This window comes from Geotrypetes seraphini, chromosome 7 (assembly GCF_902459505.1).
Source record: "Geotrypetes seraphini chromosome 7, aGeoSer1.1, whole genome shotgun sequence".
Classification (NCBI taxonomy): Eukaryota; Metazoa; Chordata; class Amphibia; order Gymnophiona; family Dermophiidae; genus Geotrypetes; species Geotrypetes seraphini.
The window spans coordinates 52,730,442-52,746,377 of NC_047090.1; the positions used below are offsets into that span (position 1 = coordinate 52,730,442).

The 15,936-nt window shown below is 45.5% G+C and overlaps 1 protein-coding gene across 7 annotated transcripts in view; it reads right to left on the reverse strand.

Annotated features, from left to right (window-relative positions):
* The window catches only part of RESF1 (retroelement silencing factor 1), a 214,033-nt gene that overhangs the window by 151,797 nt on the left and 46,300 nt on the right, over positions 1-15,936 (reverse strand). For 2 of the 7 annotated variants that reach the window (XR_004540036.1, XM_033950945.1), the window contains exon 2: positions 14,955-15,044. The exons of 3 other annotated variants lie outside the window; for them this stretch is intronic. The gene's annotated coding sequence lies outside the window, so the exon portion shown is untranslated. Of the gene's footprint in view, positions 1-14,954; positions 15,062-15,936 lie in introns of all 7 variants that reach the window. 2 more of the 7 variants (XR_004540035.1, XM_033950944.1) reach the window with 1 other exon arrangement.

The following is a 15,936-nucleotide window of genomic DNA, read 5'->3' on the forward strand; positions in this document are numbered from 1 at the left end:
GCTCTGGTTTGGAGGTGGCATCGGGTGCCGATGGTTCCTCATCAGATGAGGAGGGATCCTCCTCGGTACCGAGAGGAGTGTCCTCCCATAAGTCAGGGTCCCTGACCTCTGGTGCATGTCGAGACACCGGGGTGGAGGGCGCGGTATGGCGAGTCTTGGACAAAGACTTTCCAGAGCGCACCGAAACGGTACCAGGGGAGGACGACCGGCGTCTATCTCGGTCCCGAGAAGAGTGCCGTACCGCCTGGTGCCGAGGAGGATCCAATGTGGCCTGAGAATGAACCACTGGATCGCCATGAAGTTGTTGGGCCGAAAGGATCGGCATGGAGGTGTTCACCGGTACCGAAGGGGTGGACACCGGGGGCTCGGTACGGGGCTCGGGCCGGTCTGGTACCGGAAGGAGCGGTGCCAGGATAGTGGGCAACAGTTGTTCAAGTTGTTTCTTCAACTGCTCCTGGAGTTGAGCCTTTAAGATGGCCGAGATACGGTCATCGAGGGGTGGCATCGGAACCGCTTTCTTTTTCTTCGGTTCCTTAGATGCCGCTCCACGCCCCGGCGATGAGGAGGCCGATGATGAGGCACTCACCGAGATCGTGGCGGAGCGTTTGCGGGACCGGTGCGATGCCGGTAAGGACGGTGTCGCCACCGTAGCTGGAGGGCGCTCGAGGGAAGAGGAAGGCTTCTTAGCTGGCTTACCTGGCGCCAGCGGCGCCGATGCGGGGTCGGTCGGTGTCGAGGTCGACGGTGCCGATTTTTGAGGTACCGCCGTTGAAGGTGAGGAGTCCATCGCCGACTCGGTACCGAAGAGAAGAGTTTGTTGGATTCTTCGGTTTTTAAGAGTTCTCTTTTTAAGAGTGGCACAGCGGGTGCAGGAATCCGCCCGATGCTCCGGACCCAGACACTGCAAACACCAATTGTGTGGGTCAGTTAAGGAGATCGGGCGTGCACACCGCTGGCACTTCTTAAAACCGACCTGCGGGGGCATGAAGGGGAAGATAGCCTCCGCAAAATCGAAGCCCGAGGCCTGTATACTGGCAACAGGCCCCGCCGGGGCAAAACGAAAGAAAAAGGGAAAAAGCAAAGTTTTTTTTTTTTTTTTTTTTTTTTTGCAAATCAAAGAAAAAATAAACCCGAAGGTAAAGAAAGAAAAAATAAGGAAAAAAGCGCGAGCGGGAAGGCAAAAAAGTGGTTTCAACGGCCGTTGAAAAAACACACGCGTCTTCTTCGCTCCGCGGAAACGAAGAAACTGGGGACCACGCACTCCTCCGTCGGGCGGGAAGGCACTCGCGCACGCGCGGTGCGGCCAACTAGAAACTTCTAGTTAAAAAGGTCCGTACCGAGGGCTCCGTCGGTGACGTCACCCATGTGTTAAGAATATGCTGCCTGCTTGTCCTGGGATAAACCAATAATAGCACATCTGAATCTATTCCCAAAGCACAAGATTTGGCCGATTACTTCTGCGCTAAAATTGTGAAATTATGAAAAACCTTTTCTCTTCAAATAACTGAAGAATCTTCTCACTTTATAGATTCATCTGTTGTACCAACATCTAAATGTTCGAATTTTAAACTTCCATCCCTTAAGGAAATAGAAGGCATTTTTCAAAGAATTAAATTAAAAAACTCTCGTTTTGAACTGATTCCGCCTTTTTATTTGAAAAATTTTTTTTCCTGCTTTGGTTCTTTTATCCACTCACTTATCAAGAATAGTCTTCTAACAGCAACTGTCCCTACTAACTGGAAGAAAGCAATAGTCACTCCAATTCTGAAAAAATTCAATGCCAATCGTAGAGATGTATCTAATTATAGACCAATTTCCAATTTACCGTTCTTAGCTAAAGTGACTGAAAAATTGGTCTTTGAACAACTATCAGATTTTATTGAAACTTCCAATGCTTTACATCCCAACCAAACGGGTTTCAGGAAACACCACAACACTGAATATTCAATGCTAGGTCTTATCAACAATATTCATTATTTTCTTGATCACCATAAATCGGTTGCCTTATTCTCCTTGGATCTTTCCGCAGCCTTTGACACTATAGATCACACTCTGTTACTTTACCGTCTGGAATCTTTTGGTATTAGTGGACAAATCTTAAACTGGTTTAAATCTTTTCTCTCTGACCGTTCATCTACTGTTGTTACTAACGACGTTCACTCTGCTCCTTATACTACATCTTTTGGAATACCCCAAGGTTCTATTCTATCACCTCTCCTATTTAATATCTTTCTCTCCCCATTACTCACCATCTGCCAATCATTAGGTTTCACCCCATTCTCATATGCAGATGACATCCAACTTCTTCACCCACTTGACCCAGAAAAGGACGATGAAATTACTGAAATTAACACTAAACTAGAAAAAATTAAAAGCTGGCTTAGCTCCAATAAGCTATCTTTGAACATACAGAAAACACAAACAATGATTTTTACCTGGAGAAAAGACATCGTTCCAATATCCTCATTTTTACTCGATAATTCTCCAATTGTATCAGTATCATCATTAAAAATCTTAGGTGTAACTATTGACTCCGACTTAAATTTCCACGACCACATCAACCAAATTGTCAAATCTTGTTTCTACAAACTCCGGCTTATACGCTCTATTTCCTCTTTTTTAGAGCCCAAATCCATTAGTATACTTATTCACTCTATGATAATATCAAAACTAGATTATTGCAACTCTTTACTTTTCAATATACCACAAAAGGACAAAAAGAGGCTTCAAATTATCCAAAACACCGCAATAAAACTAATCCATAAAGCAAAAAAATATGACCATGTAACCCCTTTACTGATAAAATCCCATTGGTTACCCATTAACCACCGAATCACTTTTAAAATAGCACTACTAATCTTTAAAACTATGGCATCTAAGGAACCACAATTTATTTCCAAAATGATTATTCCTTATCATTCTTCTCGCTCCCTTCGATCTATATCTCAAGATCTATTATCAGTCCCTTCTTTAAAAACAGTAGGCACAAGAAGAAACGAAATGTTCTCCGTTTTAGGACCTCACACTTGGAACTCCTTGCCCCTCTATATAAGAAAAGAAAAAGACCTCAATTCCTTTAAAAAATCTTTGAAAACTTTTTTATTTAAAGACGCTTTTACTATTTAATTTTAAAGTCTGTTTAAAAATTTTTTTGTTTTTCAAGCTCAAATTTTTAATCTTCTAAATTTATTTTTGCCCCTTCCTTATGTGTTTACCTTTAATGTTTCTTCCATCTTAGATTGAGAAAATTGTAACTGTTCCCCTTTTTCCCTAATGTACCTAGTTAGTGATGTAACCCCTTAAGTTCTAACATTGCATGTCATAAATTTTTGCTTTCCAAAAATTTGTTAAGAAGTTTTGTTTTTAATACTATTTGTTATCATATATGATATTTTAATTGTACATCGCTTAGAAAGTGTTATAGGCGATTCATCAAATAAAATTGAACTTGAACTTCTTATGGAGCCACCAGAATTATGCTACCCTGATTGATCGCAATCTGCCGAATGACTCATTCCATCATGAGCCAGGCAGAAAAAACATACAACAGAACTCCCTGAGGCCATGGCTGGACTAAACTAAAGTGTAAAAAGACTCTCACTTCTGGGCTCCACTCTTCGACTGAAGAATCTGTCAGCTTTCTTATTTTGTCATTGCCATGAGGTTGAAGTGAGGATGACCCCAGCACTATACTATGGCCTGAAACACCTTCAAGGACAGCATCCACTCACCCGGAGTCAAGGTCCGTTGGCTGAGAAGTCTGCCTAAACATTGTTGACTCCTGCTTTAAGTGCTGCCAAGAGCACCTGAAGACGACGCTCTACCCAGTGAAAGAGCATGTGATTAACATATGCCACCACTATCACATTGTCAGAGAAGACTGACTGCCTGGCTTTCCAGTTTCAACAGAGCCATCAACCACTTCTTATGGGACGGTGTCCAACACCCCTGAATTGGACTCCCCAGCCTTGGAAACTGGCATCGGTCATTACTTTCACCCAGGAAATGATCTGCAGAGGAATGCCCTGGGAAAGGGTCCGATGCCTTAGCCACCAACTCACGCTGGCTCAAGCAACCAGAGTCCAAGGTAGGCACTTCTGGAGCACGTCCATCTGAGAGGACCAGTAGGAGAGCAATGCATGCTGGAGGGGATGTATGTGAGCTCTCGCCCAAGGCACTACAATTCGATAGCAGCAGCCACATACTCCAAGACCTGGAGATAGATTTCCTATCTTCTGGACAAGACCACTCCATTGGCATGGGATTGAGAGCATAACTGCTGACAGCATGTCTCTGGTAGATAAACACGGCCTACTGCCATGTCAAACAAAACATCCAAATACTCCAGGGACTGTGTTTGTGTCAAACGGCTTTTCCCGTAATTCACAATCCAGTCCAGGTCTTCCAGGACTCTGAGAACCCGATCCATAGTCTTCTAACCCTTGGAAAACAAGGGAGGTCTGATCAGCCAGTCGTCTAAGTTAAGGATGCAAACTCGTCTTATGCAGATAGCTGCCACCTTGGTGAAGCTTGTAAGGAGCTGTCGCCAGGCCAAAGGGAAGGACTGAAAATTGATGATGATTTTCCAGCACGTGAAATCTGAGAAGCTTTGGGGCCCGGGAAGATTGGAATGTGCAAGTAGGCCTCTGTCAAATCCAGGGAAGCTACAAACTCCCCGAGAGCAAACGCCACTATGACGGCTCGAACCGCAGTACTTTTGAGTGCAGCGTTCATGTGCATAAAGTACAGGATGGGTCTCCAATCATCCAAGCCTCTCTTTGGCACAATGAAGTATATGGAGTATCTGCCATAGCCCAAATCTTCAGGCAGGACCAGCTCTATGGCCTGAATGTCCAACAGCGCAGCACTGTGGCTTGTACCTTGACAGTCTTGTCCAGGCGTCCTGCTGGATAGTCCACAAACCAATTTGATAGAGGATGTGCAAGTTCCAGCCAGTACCAAACTGGATTATAGTCAAGACCAACTGGTTGGATGAAATTCGACTCAAGCTGGCAGAATGTGGAGAGACTGCCCCCTATATGCATCAGGGAAGCCTCCAATCTGGCATCATTGCGACTTTTTGTCTGAGGAGGCCATTCGGAAAATAGGACTGTTTACGTCTGGGCCCCGAGAATATCCGTCTGTAGCCCTGGGAAGATCTCTGCGATGTGAAGCTGGAATACTGTTGATAATGCTTGGAGATTCAAAAATTAGACCTCTCGGAGCCTCTAGAGTTCAGACAAAGTCTTAGGACACCCAGAATTCATAAGATTATCCAGGCCCTTGCCAAACAACAACTGCCCCTTAAAAGGAAGTCTCACAAGAGTAGCCTTAGAGGTGGAATCACACTGTCTGATCCAGAGTATTCTGCAAGCTGAGATCAAGCAGATGTCTTGCCTAGGACCCAAAAAATGTCATACAGTGCATCAGCCACATAATCTATTCCAACCAATAAATGCTGGGGAAGAGGCTCAACCGCCTCAGACTCCAAAGTGTGCAGTCTAGATAAGCAAGTGTGCGTGACAAAGGACGCCACCAAGGCTGCTTTGACTCCCAGAACCACATCTAAGTGGTGGTCCTGCATATCCTTAAGCACCACTCCACTTTCACTTGGAAGAGAGGTGGCACTTAGTCACTTGAGCCACGAAGGAATCCACCCTAGGCAGATTGAAAAGGTGCTGACACTTGTGCCTTAGGATACAAATGGGATATAGCTCTCACTACCTTGAGAGCCACCTTCAGAACATCCCACTGCTCCGAAATGAGATGACTAATATCCAGATACAAGGGAAATGTGCAGACTCAGTTCTCACTCTACACACGAAAGAAGAGGCGGCATACGGAACTGGCTGCATTGTCTAAATGCAACTCCTGCAATGACTCCTCGATAAGACCTATCAAGGCTGCAGATTTAAGTACAGAATCGAAGGATCATCCCCTGGCTCAGAAACCAGCCAGGATTCCAAGAGCCAGCATACATGCCCTGATCTGCAAAATGGTTATTATTGTCAGTATCTCCAGGAGCAGGGTCTTCTAAATCAAGAACAGTGGCAAACTGTTGTGACAGACGCTTCCTGTGATGCAATGCTGCTCAGAGACAAGCTCGAAGTACAGCTAGATTGTGCAGGCAAAGCATGGTGTTCATGATAGATTGCATTAATTTTTGTGGAATGCCTGAGAAAGTATCTGGAGCATGGAGTCACCCCCAAATGACTTAACCTTGCACTTTCTGGGCTGCGGGGGTAATGCTTACAGTCCTGTAAGCATTGCAGACCCCAAAAATAGTGATGGCCGCCCCAATGAGCTAGCCACCCTTTTAGTCACCTGTTTATATAGAGAGCTAAGCTTGATGCTCCTGCCTCACCCACCCATGCTAAACAGCAAGTGGCGCAAGGATGCTCCTGAGGTGCAAATTTAGTGCAATCCAGGCATGAATTGATGTCATCAGCACCCAAGGACTCCATCCAAACCAGAACGGAGGGAAAAATTGCAGTTTTTGAAGAGCAGGGAACTTTTGTAAAAATAAATAAATAGATCACTAAAATCCAAGATGGCTACTGCTACAATTTTCACACCAAAAAGTGCTATTTCAACCCCTTAAATAAAGTACAAATGCAGCCATTTTTGGATTTTAGAAGTGGGGGAACATAGGGGAACATGCAGTAATCTTCAGGTTTACAAATTTCAGACACCCCCCCCCCCCGCCCTCTCCACACCCACCCACCCAAATCACCTCACAGGCTGTGACAGCCTTATTCACTGTGACCTGCGCTGGTAATATACTGCAGCCTGCCTCAGCTCTAAACAGTAGCTGAATAGAGAAGCTTTTAACTGGAAATGAAGTCAATCTTCAGGCTGCTGGTCAGATGTAAAAGCCTGACCACACCCCCACCCCTGCGGACTGACTGATTTGCACTTAGACGGGGAGGTGGCAAGTTGACAAATGCAGCCAGCACCCTGCGAAACACCACTGAACCTCTGACAGATGCTTAACACCCTGCGCTCGAACCCCTGCCTGGTGTGTGTGGGGAAAAAAGAAGGGACAGCTCTGGGCTTCAAAGATCCTTATGTAGGCTCACTAACAGGTACCACCAGAGATTGGCCTGTCGGCTGCAGACCGGAGTCTGTGACTTCTCTCCACAGGCAGAGCCAAATGAAAAAGCTCCGAGAAACTTAAATACCAAGAGTTCAAAAAACAGAAACAAGAAAACAGAGCGCAGAACACTCCTTTGGCACGCATGCAAAAGGGAAAAACTGCAGGTGGCAACAGAGCTCCGTGTGAAGTAGAGGAGAGTCAGAGAGAAAATCAAGAGTGGATTCCTTCTTCAGCTGGCTCACAAGCCATTGGAGAGAACCTGCATGTCTAGAATGACTCACCTATTACGCTGGAACAACCGTTAGGGAAGTATAAATCTGTAATTGACTTTAAAAAATGCATTTTATACTATCCAATTACATCCTGAGTCTAGACCTTATACTGCATTTACATTTAATGGTAAACAGTATCTGTTGATGCATTTGCCTCAGAGTTATTGTGAAAGTACCGGTACTTCTGTTTTCTCTCGAATATTAATACATGATTTACAACTGTTTATTGAAACACTACCCCCTAATATTAGATTAATAACCTATGTGGATGATATCCTACTTGCTTCAGAATCATTGGATAGTAATATTCAATATGTTTATTAAAAACTTTATATACCGTATAACGGCCTAAAAGGATCCAAGCTGTTTACAATGCATAAATCACATTCATCAAGAAAAGAACTCCATTAAAAATAGAAAAGGAAAGATTAAGAACAAAAGTTTAAATTTTTTTTTTTCTTCATAAATATTATAACAAACTACATCTCCATAAAAACCATTCTAATGATAAAACAGTAAAACATTCAAATCTCAATGAACCGTAATTTATACAGATAGCTAAAAATTTTACATTACAAAATCAACCATTATATAAACACAGATCACAGTACCTAACTCCATTCAAATTTGGGAGAGCCAATTGAAAAAAATGTGCTTTTAAACGTCTTAAAATTTATATAGGATTCTTCTTTTCTCAAGTCTATGGGCAGGCTTAAACTAGCCTTCCCCTCTCCACGCGGCATCCACTATTCAGGCAAACTGGGAAAATCCCTTCTCTTCAAAATCACAGGTCTTTGGAACGACCTCACCACCCTGCTGCGGAACCTGAGCTCCCTTCAGTTATTCCGCAAACAACTGAAAACCTGGCTTTTCAGCAAATTGTAGCTCTATCCTTCCCCCCCTTTCTCTCCCCCCTTCTACACATAAGTTCATGTAATCCTTTTTCTTCTTCTCTACCCACTATTTTAAGTTCTTGTAAACCGTGTCGAGCTCCATTCTCATGGAGATGATGCGGTATATAAACTTAAGGTTTAGATTAGATTAGATTAGATTAGGTTATTCCATAACCGCAGAACTAAATGAAAGAATGTACAATCTCTAGTTGACGCAAGATGTGCCTTCGAGATGTGATGAACGACTACCCTATTTATCATTCAGAGATCATAATAAACGCTTTGGGGCATAAAATAGCACCAAGTTAGAAAAATATGAAGGCTGTAGCTGAAATAATGCTTTATGTGCCAACATCAGGATCTTAAATCTAAGCCTAAATTCCACTGGTAGCCAATGGAATTTTAAATACAAATGTGTCACGTGATCACGAATATATGCCAGGCCTAATAATCTAATTGCAGTATTCTGCACTGTTTGCAAGTGTTTCAACTGTCCTAACCCAATGCCTGCATATACTAAATTAACATAATCTAACTTTGATAATACAAAATGCATGAATTAATGTATGCAGTGATTTCTCATCCAGGAAATCTCGAATGGCTCTAAGCTGTCTTAATGTCCCAAAACCTTTAGCAACCACGGTTGAAACCTGCTCCTGAAAATTTAGATGACAGTCAATTATAATCCCCAAATACCTGAAGCTATTTACTAGTTTTATACTACAATTATTTAAAGAGAGATCTAGATGAGGTGTTGCTTTATCTCCCGAGATACAACATACTGTGGTCTTAGATATATTTAGAACCAATTTATGTTCATTTAGCCATTCTTCTATTCTGTTTAAGTCAGCCAAAAGAGGACCTAAATCTAACATAGCAGGTGATAGTCTATAGACTAATAAGATGTCATCAGCATAAATATATGTACTGATTCCCAGTTCCTGACTTCGTCTTGTCAAAGGGTTCAGAAAAATATTAAAAAGAACTGATGATAAGGCTGACCCTCGCGCTACCCCACAATCTAACGATCTATCCAGAGACATTGATCCCTCAGTGATTACTTTAAAAGTACTTCCTCGAAGAAATGCTGAAAACAGTCCCACACTACTCCTGTTAAGCCAATTTCTTGTAAAAAGTTTAACAAAATACCATGAACCACTAGATCAAACGCTGAACTCAGATCTAATGAAACTACCTTTGCAAAGTTCCCCCATCCAAAATTGAATGAACCTCCTCACTAAGAAAGCCTGCTAATACTGTGAAGGCATTGTTTTTACATAGTAAGGGGTATGTCGTAAATAGAGATAAATTACAGATTGTACAAAACGGTAGTCATTTTCTTAGGATATATTTTAGCAGATTCAATTCGATCCCTTTATTAAGGATTTTGTAACAGAAATTATGAACACAACAGTCAAGCAACTGCGTACATTTCTGGGATTGCTGAATTATTGCGGACAGTAGATTCCTTGCTTAAGTACTAGAACAAAGACGAGAACATTTTAAAAAGGTACAGTAAATAGCCAAGATAAAATATGTTTACAAGAGGACCATAAGAGGTTAATAAACAGTTTGAAAGTCTATGCAAACAAATGCAGTTTGCGCTGCCCCTGAGAGGAGCCCCAACAGCGGATCATTTGCACTCCAGACTCCAGGATGGGTTTCTCTCTCTCTCTCCCCCCCTCCAACTTAAGAAACAAGCAGCCTAAAGCTTATTAATTTAAATCATTCTACAAATATCTGCTCTCATATAAACCCAGCTACTTCCACCTGGCATGCAACTCTCGTTGCTTGCTATTTTTGATTCTACCAGGAATAAAAACTTGTCTTGAAAAAATATGCACTGTTAAAGATAACTATGGCAAATTGTAACCTGTTTGTACTAGATCCCTAATTTGTATCAAGTTAGAATACAACCTTATATTGTAAACTTGTTCTATAATTATGTCAAATTGTAACCTGTCAACTATATAATATGTATGTTTAACCTGTAAGCCATTCTGAGCTCCTTGGGGAAAAAGAGATAAATAAGGTCATAAGGGCTAGGAAGCAGTCCCCACGCAAAACAATATTTGTGGCTGTTTAATCAGGTTAATTCACTCCTGTAGAATCAGGTTTCTCACACTGTGAAAAACGTGTTACTTCCACAGCTGCAGTAACAAAAAAAATTAATTTGGTTCTTTACAGTACCATTGCCCTGTATACATCATATGATATACTAGTCTTTAAGCCTGTTACATTAACGGGTGCTAGAATAGATGTGTGTGTCTGTCTGTCTCTTTTTTTCTGTCTCTCTCTTTCCTCAGCTGTCCACCACCACCCCTTGCCTGCTCCTCATGTCCCGCAACAGCCCTTCTCCCTTTGTTTTACCTCCCCATCTCTGTATTTCTCTGTTGCGCCCTGCCTGCCTATCTCTCCATGGCCCCTTTCTGTTTTCCCTCCCCTCCCAGAGCAAAGCATGATTGCTGTCTGCCCCCCAGCACACCCCTCCCCCCAAAGCAGCCCCCTTTCCCTCTCCCCCTCCACTTCTTACCAGCACAACTCGCAGCACCCGCACGACACCCTCCTGCCGTTGTAGAAACAAACCGCAGCTCAATCCGCGCCCCAAGCCGGCACATGTGCCGCAAGCTGCTCCAAGCTGCCCCATGCACTGCAAATCGCCCCACGCACTGCAAATGGAATTTGGCAAAGAGGCACACATCATGGCGGCAGGGATCACAGCCTCCTAAGTGCTCCCATGCTCGCGCGTCTGACTCTTGTCAGGACAGACCACAGGAGTCAGAAAAAGGTTAGGTGCCAGCCCCAACCCGTGGCGCTCCTCCGAGACGCTTTACAGCTCTGCCCGTCTCTATAGAGACACCAACCTACACCCCTGGAGCAGCAATTCACATAATACAGAGAGCAGGGAGAGTCTGCAGCCGAATCCTCCCCCACCCCTGGCTGTCAATGCTCACCGAGTTACAGCAAGACCTCTGCACACTCCCTTTGCAAAGTTTACTTTCTTGCCGTATGTGCCCGGGATATGCGGGAAAACTGGAACAAAAAAAACCACGGGGAAGTGAAAAGCTGAGGACTGCACTTTGCCAGGGGACTCAAAAACTTTAAGGCCACCTTTGCTACTCTTCTTCCCTTTCTGAGTCCAGGAGTCACGGTTACGAAAAGTTAACTGGCAGCCGACTCAGCCGAGGGGGGGGGCGGGGCTGCGGAGCCATTTTGGAAGCAATTTGCGAGAAAAGTTTGGGTGACAAGAAGTTCCCTGCCTCTTTCATGAGGAGCGGAGCAGGGGAAGCCAGCACTGGCCGGGGCGGCTAAGGTGCTGGAAGCATGGAAGAGGGCCACCACTGTTCCTCCTCGCCTGTCTTTGCGTCCCCTTGCTGCTGGGCAACGGCAGCGCCCTGGACCTGCACTTTTCGGGCCTTGAGGCCAAAGTGGCGCTCAACCTCTCGATTGGGGCGGACTGGATTTACAAAATTTGCAGTGCCTGAAAGGCTCTGGACGCGAGATAGGAGGAGGAGCGGCAGCCTCCCGGAGACTGTGCTCGGGTGCCCAGGAACCCCGTTCCACTCTCGGTGCACCTGAGTGGTGGCGGAGCCAGCACTGCGCTGCACCTGCGCCTCCGGGTCCACGTGTACGGCCCGCACTGCACACTCCAAGGAGGGGAGCAGAAGGAACGACCCGATCTCCTCATCCGGCACAACCTGCACCTGAGAGCCCCACTCTGATTCCCCGCAGGGGACGTGCTGCGGGGCACCACCAACCTGGTCACCGTCCTCTTGCTTTCAAGGGGTTGCCGCAAGCCGCTCCAGGCCGGCGCCGCAAATAGAATATGGCCACGGAAGGACATAGCATGCTGTCGGGGATCACGGTCTCCTGTGCGCATGCGCGCTTAGGGTTTTATTATAGAGGATACAACAATTCTAAAGTTACCTAAAGTCATATTCACGGCACAACAATTAGGCAGATATAAGGAAATTATGTACTTACCCTGATAAGCACTTTTCCAGTAGATAGGTGAGACATAGGTGTTTCTCAACCTTTTCAAGCCAAGTGCCCCCTAAGCCTAACAAATACCAAACAAGTACCAGCGGTCAAACTCTGTCCCAAACCTGTCAACTCCGCCCCTGACTCCACCCCATAATAATAATACTAATTGCAATGCAATTTCTTCCATCTATTTTTCATATACACACAATATAATCTTATTAATACATAATGGTAACCACAAAATTAAAAAAAACACAAAGCACACTGTACGCAAAGAAAATGTTAATTATCATTTTGTTTGGGGGTTTCAAAGATGTCAAGGCAGATGACTTTAAAATATGCAATGTCACCTCAGTAACAACTAGTGCTGCCCAATTCAGGAAAAAAAAATTTTGATTCGATTCAACCTATTGAATCGATTTTTCGATTTTCTTGCCCAATTGGGTGGTTTTTTCCAAACATCCTGGTGGGTTTATTTTATAGCCTCTTCACCCCCTTTGCCCTCACCTACACACACTGGTCCTGTGGTGTAAACAAAATAAACAAACAAAAAATACTTTTCCTCTCTCTATTAAATCCTAGCTCACGTTTGCGGAAGAATACACATTTCAAATCTGACATATTGTAATCACAAAACAGAAAATAAAATTATTTTTCCTACCTTTTCTTGTCTGGTTGTTTTTCAAATCATGTTGGTCCCATGTTGGTCTGGTTGTCTTCTGATCAGGCTCTCCTTGCTAACCATCCATCTTCCATCTCTGTGCTCCCCTTCTGTTTCCCTTTCCTCCCCCAGAGGTCTGGCATCTTTCTTTTTTGTCATCTCCATCCCCCCGCAGCTGCAGCGATGGACCCCACCATCCCCAGATCCACCATCTCTCCTTTTCTCAACTACCCTTTCATCCAGCATCATCTCTCTTTTGTGTCCCTGTCCCTATTCTCCTCTCCAATACTGTCCCCATTCCTATGCTCCCTCCATGTCCAGCATCTTATCTCTCCCATATCCAGCTTCTTCTTTCTCTCTTCCTTACCTCTTGTATCCCCTTCCCCAGGTACAGGCTTTCTCCTACTATCTCTCCTGCCATCCTGCACCCTGCCCACCTACTTTGGAGCAGTATCTGTCCCTCTTGTATCCTTCCCCTTGTAGTTTTGCATTTCTTCTCCCTCTCTCCTTTAGTCCAGCACCTCTCCTTTGCTTTCCTCCCTCTCTTTTTTGTTTGGTCTCTCTCTTCCCTTCACCCCAGGTCTGGCATCTCTCCTCCTCCCTCCCCCCTCTGCACAAGCCTGCCCCCTACCATGAAGGCTCTCTTCGGCCTGCTCCCTTCCGCGAAGACCTGTCCCCCCCCCCTCCGCAATGGCCTGCCTTCCTGCCGTAAAGGCACTCTTCAGACTGCTCCCCCCCGCAATGGCCTGCCCTCCTGCTGTGAAGGCACTCTTCCAACTGCTCCCCCCCCCCGCAATGGCCTGCCCTCCTGCCATGTAGGCACTCTTCGGCCTGCTCCCCGCCACGAACGCCTGCTCCCCCCGCAAGCCTGTATCCTCCCCCAGCTTCCCCGCTCTTACTTTTAGGTTAACACAGCAGCTTGCAGGCTCGTTGGTGTTATAGCGATCCCTGCAGCTGCCCATCATCCTCAGCGGCACATTCTCTCTGCCGCGATCCTATCCCTGACGTCAGAGCAGGGGCAGGACGTAGTAGAGAGAGCGTGCTGCTAAGGATGACGGGCAGCTGCAGGGATCGCTATAATACCAACGAGCCTGCAAGCTGCCTTAAGGAGGTAAGAGCGGGGAAGCTGGGGAGGCCTTTCTGACTGACTCTTCCCCCTCAAGCAGGAGCGGCAGCGGATGGCCAGCAAGAGGCAGCGCTGCAGCTCCTGCTTTTGGAAGGTACGGGGGAAGAATCAATCATTGAATCGGGAGGCCGATTTTTGGGAGAAATTGAATCAATTCGAATCGATTCACCTGATTTGAATCAGTGAATCGATTCGAATCGTGAATCGGGCAGCACTAGTAATAACTATAGAAAAATAGACAAATATAGTGCAAAATATAGACAGCAGATATAAATTCTCAAACCTGACACATTTTGATCACTAAATTAAAAATAAAATCATTTTTCCTACCTTTGTCTGGTGATTTCATGAGTGATTTCTTTCTTTCTTTATTTACTGAGGCTCAATTGTCCCTTTCTATTCCCTCCCTCCCTCCTTCCTATGTCTCAAGTTAGTGCCCCCTCCATCTCTCAACCGCGCTGAAGCCTGCCTGGCCCCCAACCCAACCCGCCACTTAACCACTCCATTTAATTACCTCCTGCCCTCACCCGAAGCCTGCCTGCCCCCCAAGCCAACCTGCCACCGATTCCTCCTCCCCCTGGTCCGCCGCCAACCCCCACTGCATTTAATTAAAGCCCGCTGTTGCCGCAACTACAGGAAGGGAAGGGCCAGGCGCGTGCAGTGATTGCACACCGCTGGCCCACAAGCCTTCCCTCATTGTCAATTCTGACGTCGGAGAGGTCCGGGCCAGCGGCATACAATTGCTGCACACACCTGGCCCTTCTCTTCCTATAGTTGTGGCACTAGCAGGGCTGTAATTAAATGTAGCGGGTGGGCAGCAAGCTGCAGTGGCGGTCAGTTCGCATATCCCCAATGAGTGACCTGCGTACCCCAGCGTTACGAAATCCTGTTTTAGACCACAGGGTTATGTCCCACTACTCACATGAGCTGCAGAAGAAGTCCATTCCAGGTTTCTCACTCTGCCTCCAGAGTACATCACAGGCTAGTTTAGTGCCCTCTAGCAGTCGCCCATCTGTGAAGTAGAGGCACCTGTAACAACAGGCTAAACTATTGTTCTGCTCAAACAACGAAAAAAGTACTGTTAACTGCCAACAGAGGCGTCAAAGGAGTTCAGAACTACTCCCACAACAGGTTATACATATGTACACAAACTCTTCTTAACCCTCAAAGGGCTGACCGGTCTCCAAGAAATAGATTGTATAAGCAGGAGACTAAATTCTGAAATCAGTAGCTGAACAGGCATGGCAAGGACAGGGTGGGGGATCTAGAATGTCTCACCTATCTGCTGGAAAAGAGCTTACCAGGGTAAGCACATAATCTCCTTTTCCAGTGCAATAGGTGAGACAATCTAGACCAGTGTTCTTCAACCGCTGGTCTGCAGAAATTTCCTGCCGGTCCGTGCAAAGCTGGTGATATCAGGGCTTCCTCCCCTCTGCTCTCTCAGTACTTGCCTGTAGTGTCAGTGCAGCAATTCACTTAGGCAGCCCTGGGGCTTTTGATGAGTCGCAGGCTGCCTCTGATGATGCAACTTCCTCTTTCCTCAGAGGCAGGCGCGACCCATCAAAAGCCCCAGGGCTGCCGAAGTGAATCGCTGCGCTGATGCTACTACACAGAAATACTGAGAGCTGCTCTTCCTCTTTCCTCAGAGGCAGGCGCGACCCATCAAAAGCCCCAGGGCTGCCGAAGTGAATCGCTGCGCTGACGCTACTACATGGAAATACTGAGAGCTGCTCTTCCCCTCTTCCTCGTGTGCATTCATGGAAGCATTTTCTCTATATGTGTGCATATAAAAACACACCTGCACTGGCTCTATTATGCATAGATGTGTGTGCAAACTCATGTTACTTCAGACCTGCATTTTCCTATATTTCTTAATGGTGGTTGTGGTCAGGGGTATTTTCTGA